The sequence below is a fragment of the Lissotriton vulgaris genome, chromosome 7 (genome assembly GCF_964263255.1).
Source record: "Lissotriton vulgaris chromosome 7, aLisVul1.2, whole genome shotgun sequence".
NCBI lineage: Eukaryota > Metazoa > Chordata > Amphibia > Caudata > Salamandridae > Lissotriton > Lissotriton vulgaris.
The window spans coordinates 91139777-91149960 of NC_141695.1; positions in this window are offsets into that span (position 1 = coordinate 91139777).

The following is a 10184-nucleotide window of genomic DNA, read 5'->3' on the forward strand; positions in this document are numbered from 1 at the left end:
TTGAGAGGATTGCATCTGTCATTCTTTTGTTCTACTCAGAAGAGAACAAGGAGAACCCTACTCACATAGGAACCAGGGCATGAATTTATATTAAAAAAACAACGGCTCCTGTGGACTAGTACTTCAAATATATCTTTAACTAAATTAGTTAAAGATATATTTGAAGTACTAGTCCACAGGAGCCATTCTTTTGTTCTACAGCTGAATTTTTTTAGCTTCACTATTTTGATAGATTGGTATTTGGTTCAAGATAGTTTTTGAGGACATCTACTGCTACAAAACTGTAAGTAATTTTTAATTACTATGGGTGGGAATGTTTCTCTTTATGATTTGTTTTGATGATTGTTTTTTAAGTTTAATAATTAAGTTATGTCATATGTTTTGTATAAATAGTTTTGGGTAAAACTAATTACTATTATAAAAATCTAGTTATAGGTTGTTTGCTAATTTTGTTAGCTTTTAATAGTTTATTGTGTTTGGATTGTGGTGATTTTTATAGTATAGATTTGGCTATTGTATCTAGATATTCCAGGTCTTGGGTGTTTGGTTATAGTCTATTTTAGTATAGTAGGTGTCTGTTCTTTGTTTTGGTTTGTTTACTAAGTTTAGAACCTATTTTAGTTAGGGATTGCTCTAGCCTTAATTATTGGTAGCTTTGCACTTTTTTGATAGATTCATTTAGTTTGTGTAGAGTTGGCTGTATTCTTCCTACTGTGGCTTGGAAGGCATTATGCCTTTCTTCTACTGCATTATTTCTTTTAGCTTTTTCTGCTGGACATTCCACCAAAAGATGTGCAACCTGGGTTGCCTTAGGTGTCCTGATCTATGCATTCTCCCTACCCATGTATCTTCAAAATAGTTGAGTAAGGGTGTCCGTCTGGTTTTGGTGTCATGGCAAAAAGCAGTTTCTATGAGTAAATTGTAGTAGTCTGCTACCTCTGTTGTGGGTACATAGGCTAGGGCTATTAGCTGTTTTAAATTTGGTATGCAAAGTTGCTTATTCTACACTTAGAGGCCTATTACGATGTTGGGTAGAGACACCGTCTCGGAAATGGGACCAACCGTTTATATTCTGACATTTCCCTAAAGGAGCATGTGCTACAGGCATAAATCGCCTACATGCCCCTATAGGGAAATGAGAGTTTATGTTAATCCCTGCACTCCATGGCAGGTACCTCAAGGTGCCTGCCATGGGGTGCAGGGATTAACAGGGGGTACCATAGTTGCCTCCTCTGCCCCACTGGAGGTCGCTGAGGCAAGGGGGTCCTGCTAGGTGCCCCCATACTCGCTCCCTGACAGACTTTCCATGTTGGAAAGCCTGCCTGAGACAGAGTATCATAAGCCTGAGGATTCAAGGCCGCACTTTGGAATTCCAGGTTTAACATGGTTTTAATTTTTGGATGTTGGTATTGGTGGCAAAGTTGAGAATTCTTTTTTCATGACTATTGTTGTCATAAAAAATGCATTTTTCATCTTTGTTGGTGACTGTATATTCTGGAAGAATTTCTATGTCAGAAAAAGATTTGGGGGTGTGGTGTTTGAGTGCCTGATGTTTTTGTTTTGGCTAGGAGGTGTTTTAGGGTTGGGATGGAAGGTAATTGTCCAGTTACTTGTTCTGGGACATGGGTTAGGAAATGTTTTAAGATTTTTGTGCTAGCTTGCTGTGAGCAGCTGCTTACCTCTTTTTTGTTTTGTAAAACTCCTCTAACCTCTATTTATATAACGTTAGGGGGTTGGTTCTATACTTTACTGTTGTTTTTCTGGTGTTTGCTCTCCCATAACAAGAATTTGAATAGTATTTAGTACATTTCCAATATTCATATTTTTTCTTGTGTTTAACTGTTGCCCATGTAAGACAGTATTCATTTTTCTTTTTGTGAGGAAATAAATATAGCTCTTTCGGTTATTTTCATTTTATTTCTTGTAACACATTTTTCATAATACTTATATGTAGGTTGTTTTTGTTTTTTGATGATTCTTTGATATTTGTTTGTGGTTTTTCCTACTTTAATGTTTTTGTTTATGTTGGTTAACAAAATAATTTGTTAGTTATATATACCATTTGTTAGTATTATATACTCTTTTGAAAGTTTAGTTCAGTTAGTGTCTATTTCTTATGTAATTATTTCTTTCTGTTAAAAAAAAATACTTACTAGTTATGGTAGATTTAGTTGATTTGTTTGATGTTGTTTTGGTCTGGAAATTTTTTAGGCTGTAGAAGGGAAATAAAAAGGAAAATATATATTTGTTTATTTTGTTTGTTAGGATTGTATTTACATTTATTTAGTTAAGGCTTACAAATAATTAAGGGCTATACTTACTTTTATTTTTTGTTAATATTGATTTTCATCTTTTTGGGGAACCAATGTAGCACAGGAAATTTCTTTGTAGTGTAGACCTTTGGTTAAGTTTGTAAATCTGGAATATGAATGGAAAAAAATGCATTTGTTTATTAGGTTTGTCTGTTTAATTCATTTTGATTTCAGTTAGGGTGATTTAGTTATTTGAAAAGCTTGTACTAACTTTGAATAAGAGTTTTCAGGTTTAGCAGTATTTGTAGATTCTTTTCATTGGGTTGTTGATCTGCCAGAGTGTCGTTCTTCTCCAATGTTTGACTAATTTGATGTAATTTTAGGTTAATTAATTTGTTTCTTTCTTAGTGTTAGTTATTTAGTTGCAGCTTCTATTGGTGTTTGTTGTTGTCGTTTAAATGTATTGGATGGATTAAAGTCTATTTGATTTTTTTAGCGGTTATAATTTGATTTGCTTTAATGTTGTATTAACTTTGAGTTTTCATTGTCTCTTAGTTAATAGTTTTGTCTTTTGTAGTTGTTAATATTTTTTGATGTATATTTTGTTGTTTGACATGTTTATGTTTTTATGTTCTTTGTTAGGGGTAAATATATGTATTTATAATGTTTGAAAGTTATGTTTAGGTGGTTGTAATAAAATGTATTTTAGCATTATTTATGTTGTCAATTTATTGTATGTCGATGTTTTTGTTGGATTATATGTTATTTTATAATTTGCAACATTTTTGTGTACCTAAATATTATAGTTAATATTTTTTTGGGTCGATATTATTTTAGACAAATTGTTTTAATCTATATTGTGCATTTTTTCTTTGGGGCTAGGTAGTTGATATTTGTGTAGGCAGTATTAGTGAGTTGATAATTGTGAAGGTCAATGTTCTGCGGGTCGATATTATGCAAGTGAACCAATTCCCTTTGGGGTACAATAAATGGAAAATTGAGTTTCCACAGCAAATCTTGCCCAAGTAGATTTACTGGGCTAGAGTCACATACTGCAAACTTATGTAAATCTTCACATGACTCAATCTGTACAGAGACAGGTTTGGTCACTGGACTGGACATCAATCAATTTGAAACTCTTACAACTTGGATTCTTTCTCCAAAGAGGGGTAGGTTTGCAACTTCTATTGTTCTCACAGTGGAATAGGTAGTACCAGTGCAAACAAGAAATGAAACAGTAGTCCCATTTACCTTGCCATCCACACAGGGACCACTCTGGTCTGCCTCTAAGGATGCGCCAAGCATGCATTCCTCTTCCCCCATCAGGCACCGTCATTGTGACAAATCCGAGCCCGTGTCATCAAATTGAATCAAATATTGCTGGGTAACATTGGGATTGGAATCGACCTGTGCATTTGTGTTAAATCCCTTAATTATATTATATCTCTGCACCTGACCATTCACACGAGCCATCCGGGCTTGAGGCATATTTAGGTTTAGGTTTTTCTGTGTTTGAGACTGATGATACTGCATCATATTGTTCACTGTACATTCCTACTCTGTAATGCCTATCCATTCATTTGATTAGTGGATTAAATCGACACTCGCGTTCCCATTGTCCAAACTTACTGCAAATAGAAACACCTCTACCTCAGCCTTGCATCACCAGACTCTGTTGCTGTCCACTTCCTACTCCTCGTATACCAGTAATCACTTGACCATTGCACTGTACTAGCACAAATGTAACCTCTCTTAACATTCTTCATTTAAGCCAAAACCTGTTTCTTTAAGTCTCTTATGTTTAGAATCTACTACAATGTTTCGAATATTGGAGAATTCCCTCTATTGGTTTGCTTTGGCAGCAAATTAAATATTATTGTATCATAGTGCTAATTTCAGGCCTCAATCCATACACAAACTGATATACAAAATGTCTGATATCCTCTCCCGTCACATTTTCCATTCCACTGTATTGTTTGAATGTATTCAAAAGTCGGTCATAAGATGTATGCTCTGTCTCCTTCAATTCCTGTGCCATCCTGTCATTCATTACTCAATCTATTTCCTTAGGAGACATTTTTCCTTTCAAACAGTTGATGGCTTGATTGTATTTTTTCATTAACTCAGGTGATGGTGCACCAATTTGTGGATGCCTAGCAGGTTCCGTCTCTGACCAATCAATGGCAATTTTACATTTGGCTCATAAATACCAATAACGTATCCAACTCATTCATGCTCTCATTGTTCTTATCCCTGGAATCCAGTCAATGAGTTTTCTGTTGTGATTTAGTTTTTCGTATGTCCACCCTATATTTTTGTGAGAGTTCAGATAACTTATGATGGATATTTTTAGTTTATCCAGTGATGTCCTTGCATACAAATAATTATTTGTCATCCTGATTGTTAACAATTCTAGCAGAACTAATAGTACCCAGTATCATCTCTTCCAATTCCACTTTACGTTTGGCTATATCAAGTGACTTTTCCCTTTGATAGCTTGGAACAATAGTTCCCTGATCATCTGTGTTTTCCCAGGGGTCGATGGAGCTATTTCCTTAATCCAATTGTAACGTTCTTGTGGAGTACAACCTACCTGCCTTTCTGGTGTATCTCTTTGCAATCCATCACCTGGTATCTCATGTGCCTAACTGTAGAGTTCTCTCTGTCAACATGTGTGTTCTTTTGCTTGGGGTTTCTGTATTTCTTACAACCAAATCTGAAATTGGGGTTGGTCCTAATTGACTAATTGATATATTCAGTTGAACCAAATTCACACTTGATCCTAATCCCATTTCTCTAGGGCCATTATCAGAATTTGGAATCATTGGTATCTGATATGATTGTCCCACACTCGAGTTCTAATCATCTCTGTCGGAATCGTCAGAAAATGTATGTGCTGTCCTCTATTCCCATACAGAAAAAGTTGGACTTCCAGGTCCTATTGTTACTGTAACTGAAAGGGCATCAGTAGTATTCAATGTCACAAGATTGTTAGGTTCTGTTTATCTTGGAATCTCTATTCCCAATAAAAAAGGATTTCATGGAATGGGACTTGTAAGCGTAGTAGGTTCATCTGGTACTATTGCTGTAAAATAAATATGTTATGCGCTAAGGGTAATCCTCATTATTTGGAGGAGTACAAGTTAACAATATCTCATGAAAAGATTTATCATCTATTTTATTCTAACTCTCATCAGTCAAAGTCAATGCTTGAAAGTCCTCAATATGTTTTTTCTTCTTCTTACACTTCTCTCCGTCTCCCTTCTCTGCAACTAATACAGGATACACACATGTTCCTTTTTCAATGTCTGTTCGCCAAGCTTTCTGCTGTGCATCCAGTCTAGTCTTAGCATACTTATTTAAGGTGTTCTTGTACCTTGCTTTTCTTTATGATGGGCAACATGTTCCCATTCTGCAAGAGCTTTAAATTGTATATGTCTAGGGGTGGTTTAATTTTATACAGCTGTCTCCTCAATTGTTTGAGAATTTGAATGTTAAACATTCCATACCGTGGAAAAGCGAAAGGTCCATCATTTTCTATATATTTCCTTTAATTCTCTAACCATTTACATGTATGATAACCTCTCTCTTGAGTCATATATAAAGCTGGTGTACCCTCCGGTGGTATTTGTACCACTTCGATTGTGGGTACGGGCACATCTTGTAATATTGTTTTTATCTTTTTAATTTTCTTTCAAAAATATTTGACATTGTCATTTACAAAATCTCTCTCTCAATAGCTACAAAGTACATACTCTTATTTTTGTTCAAACAAACTATCCTGGCGTGTTTTTACATTAGCCAACCAATAGTAGCGAGACACTTTGTGACGTCACTCAATTCCCTTGCAGCAATCCCCTCATCTTTTCAATGTCTCCAGCATGTACTTCACCAATAAATAATGTTATCAAAGCAAAATGTCATGAAAAGATGTTCTAAAGCAGCAGTATAAAAATAAGCTTTCAATTTAAACTCTTGTCTGCTTCACTAAAAGTAATGTAGACTTTCATTCACTCAAAAAGTATCTATCACACACTCCCACTTAAATTCTTACCGTTATTCTTTGTGCACTAAGAACAACTTTAATGACTGTATTTCCTCACCCTCACAAAGATCCCTTCTCTAGTGGCACTGCAGATGACGTCTCACACACAGCGCCTTCAAACGACAGCAGAAAATCTTACTCAGCATATTCCATACTGAGACCACCCTTAGGTGTGTATCCTCGGATCTTAGGCCATTTCCGATCTGATAGACACTTCGTCTTAGCAACAATAGTATTTTACTCAACCATAAGCAGTGAAACTTTGCATAATCATATTACTGCAATCTAAGCTTTAAGCAACAGTAACAAGCAAACCCTATTAGTACTCTCACCACTGTTTTCGTTGTTTGGCCATACTTCTTCAAGACTGTCATTTTACTGAACTTGGACTTTGGGTCAACACTATGGGAACCTCAATAGACAACCCCCTTATATCCCAAGACAGTACACCATCCAGCACTCTACCAAAATTACTGCAGTAATATTTACTAGGCTGTAGTAAATACACTTTACAAGGTGAAGAGTTAGTATTGTTTAATAAGCAAGTTTTACATCAGGTGCTCCCAGCTGGGCGTAATATCGAATACTCAACATTCTAAGGCTGCCTCTAGGCTGACAGCTGGACTGAACCACAACCGAGGAAGGGGAGGGGGGAACAACCGGGAGGGAGAGACCACTGTAAGGTTACAACACATCTTCCTCCCTGAGGGAACAGGAGGGGAGGGGAAAGGAGGCAGAAAGGGGGAACAATGAAATAGGCAAACATTGGTCCGCGAGGCGGACATTTCTTTTCAAACCAAGCCTAGTTAACATATGCAGGGCCAACCATCTCTGACGTGTGGGGTCACCTCATGCTATACTGCTGGTGCCAGGACGGGGTGGTCTTTTTCCTGTGGCTTTCCTACGCTGGCCTAGTTCCCCCGCTCTGTCGCCTGACTGTGCACTATCCTCCCCCAACAAATCTCTCTTGGTAGTGACAGGAACCACTCTATCTTGACTCCACACTCTTCCATCCTGCATAACTACGACATTGCTCTTGACCTCCCTTATCTTTCCTGGGGCATAGAACCTGTCCTCACTTTTCCCCACTCTGTCTGGCCTCCTGATGTACACCATCTGTCCTCTACTGAGGTTCCTTTCCTTCGCACCCCACTTCCTGTCGTACCACTCTTTGTACTTGTCTTGCTTGTCTTCAATTCTCCTCTTCATGTCCTCCGAATCTACTTCTAGATGATTTCCTCTCCCCATCCACTGTGGGGACAGCTTATATCCCGCCTTTCTTCCTCTCATTAGCTCAAAAGGTGAACGTTCTGTGGTGGAGTTGGGGGTGGTATGGTAGGCCCACAATGTTTCCATTACAGCTTCTTCCATATTTTTTCCCGACTTTCCTGCTAGCTTGATGCTCTCCTTAAGTAAGCGGTTCGCCCTTTCCACTTTGCCATTGGCCTTGGGACAGTACAACGGCGTACGGATATGGGAAATTGAACAGTCTTTTAAAAATTCTTTCATTTCGTCTGAAGTCAGCTGGGCCCCATTGTCCGTTACTAGCGTTGCGGGGATCCCCTCTCTCGAGAACACCTCTTTCAAGAAACAAATAACGGACTTAGTACTGATGTTCACTACAAATTTGTGAGTAATCCAGTTGGAATAGTAGTCTATCAGTACCAATAGGTACCAATCTTGTGAGCCTCTTCCATGAATGGGTACCGTGATGTCAAATCCCAGTTTTTTCCACGGAGCCAGAGGTACTTCCACTGGTATCAGAGGGGAATGCTTGGTAACTTTGGACTTGTCACTGATACTGCATGCGTAACAGTCGCGTACCTTCTCTTCCATTTCTCGGTCCATCTCCGGGAACCAATAGTCTGCTCTTAATCTGGATTTGCACAGGCTTCTGCCCAGATGACCCTCATGGGCTAAGGTGATGACTTGCTGTCTCACTCCCTCCGGAGGAACTAGTATTCCCGACTTCATGACAAAGTTCGCCTCAACTGAGAGATCCTCTCTTACATCCCAATACGGTTGGATCTCCCTTTCCAACTCTTTGCACTTCTTTGGCCACCCCGTGACAATGTACTTCCTAACCTTCTTCAAAGTCTCATCTCTTTCCATGTGATTTTCCCAATCTTCCTTCATTACAGCTGCTACACTTATCTCCAAGATGGTGTCTTCCACCTTTTCCTCTTCTGTTTCACTGAGGACCGGAGCTCTTGAGAGGAAATCCGCTACTCTGTTCTGTTGTCCTGGTATGTACACTGCTCGGAAATTATAACCCTGTAGGCCCAATACCCACTTGGCAATGCGCAGGGTCATTTCCTCCATATTCTTCTTTGAAAACAGAGGAACCAACGGCTTGTGGTCCGTGTGCACCTCGAATGGTACTCCCCACATGTAGAATTTGAAGTGTTTGATGACCCAGTATACAGCGAGTGCCTCCTTTTCCACTGTAGAATAGTTTGCTTCTGGGGAAGTAAGCGTTCTTGACGCGAAAGCAATTACCCTAAGTTGCTTCTCTCCTCTCTGTGACAGGGTTGCTCCTATTCCCCTGTTGCTCGCATCGGTGGTTATTATTATTTCTTTTTCTTGATCAAATTTGCCAATGGAAGGTGCCTGAATTATGGCATTTTTTATGTCTCTGAACACCATTTCTTGTTTCTCACCCCATTCGAAGTTGCTGTCTTTCTTCACCAATTCTCATGGCATGTGTTCTGATGGCAAAGTCTTTTATGAACTTCGCCATGTATACTGCTAGTCCCAAAAATGACAACACTTCCTCTTTATTGGTTGGCGTAGGTGCATCTCTGACGGCATTGACCAAATCACATTTTGGTTTGATCCCTTCTTCGGAGATGGTATGGCCCAAGTAATCCACTGAGCTCACCCCCAATTTACATTTGCTCAACCTGGTGGTGAATCCTACTTCCTTCAGTCTTCTTAGCACCCCTTTTAAGTTCTCGCTATGTTCCTCCTCATTGGAGCCATAGATGAGTATGTCATCCTGGAAGCACATGGTTTTCCTGCATTCCCTGAGGACGTGCTGCATCACCCGTTGGAAGGCCGCTGCCGCCGACGCCAAGCCGAAAGGCATCCGTAGAAATTTGAAATTGCCAAACGGAGTAGTGAACGCTGTCAGAGACTGTGACTCCGGATGTAGCACTATCTGATAGTACGCCGAGGACAAATCCAGCACGCTAAAGTACCTGGCACCCTGTATGGTGGTCAACATCTCTCCAATTATCGGGAGTGGGTACCGGTCAACCAGGATGTTTGCATTCAAGTCTCTTAGGTCTACACACAACCTAATGTTCTTTCCTCCATCCTTGGTCGTGAGAATGACCGGAGCCAACCAAGAAGATGTCTCTATTTCTTTAATCACCCCTTGGCTGACCAATTTGTCTAACTCGATTTTCAACGGCTCTCTCATGCGTAGAGGTATGGAGCGTGTTTTGTGTATCACTGGCTCGGCATCCTCCTTGAGTGTAATCCTGTGCACATAGTTCTTTAGCACCCCCAGCTTTTCACTAAACACCTCCTTAAACTCCTAGGTGACATCTTCTGCTACACTGGTGGGTTCCACTAAAATCACTTGTTCTCTGTTGTTGGGGTCTAGCTTAATGCCTAGTTCCTTATGATGTTTCCAACCCAACAGATTAGAACCTCTCATGGAGACATACACTTTCCCTACCGTGTGCCTATCTTTAAAGGTTATTCTCATTTTTGTCATACCCTCAAGCGGTATACGCTCCTTGAAGTATCCTACTGGATTTATGTCTGCCTTCTCTAACACTACTCCTCGTCCTGCAAACTTCTCATCAAACTCCCTCTTGTCTATGAGTGTGTAAGGGGAGCATGAATCAGCAAAAGCAACAGTTTTTTCTCCATCCAAA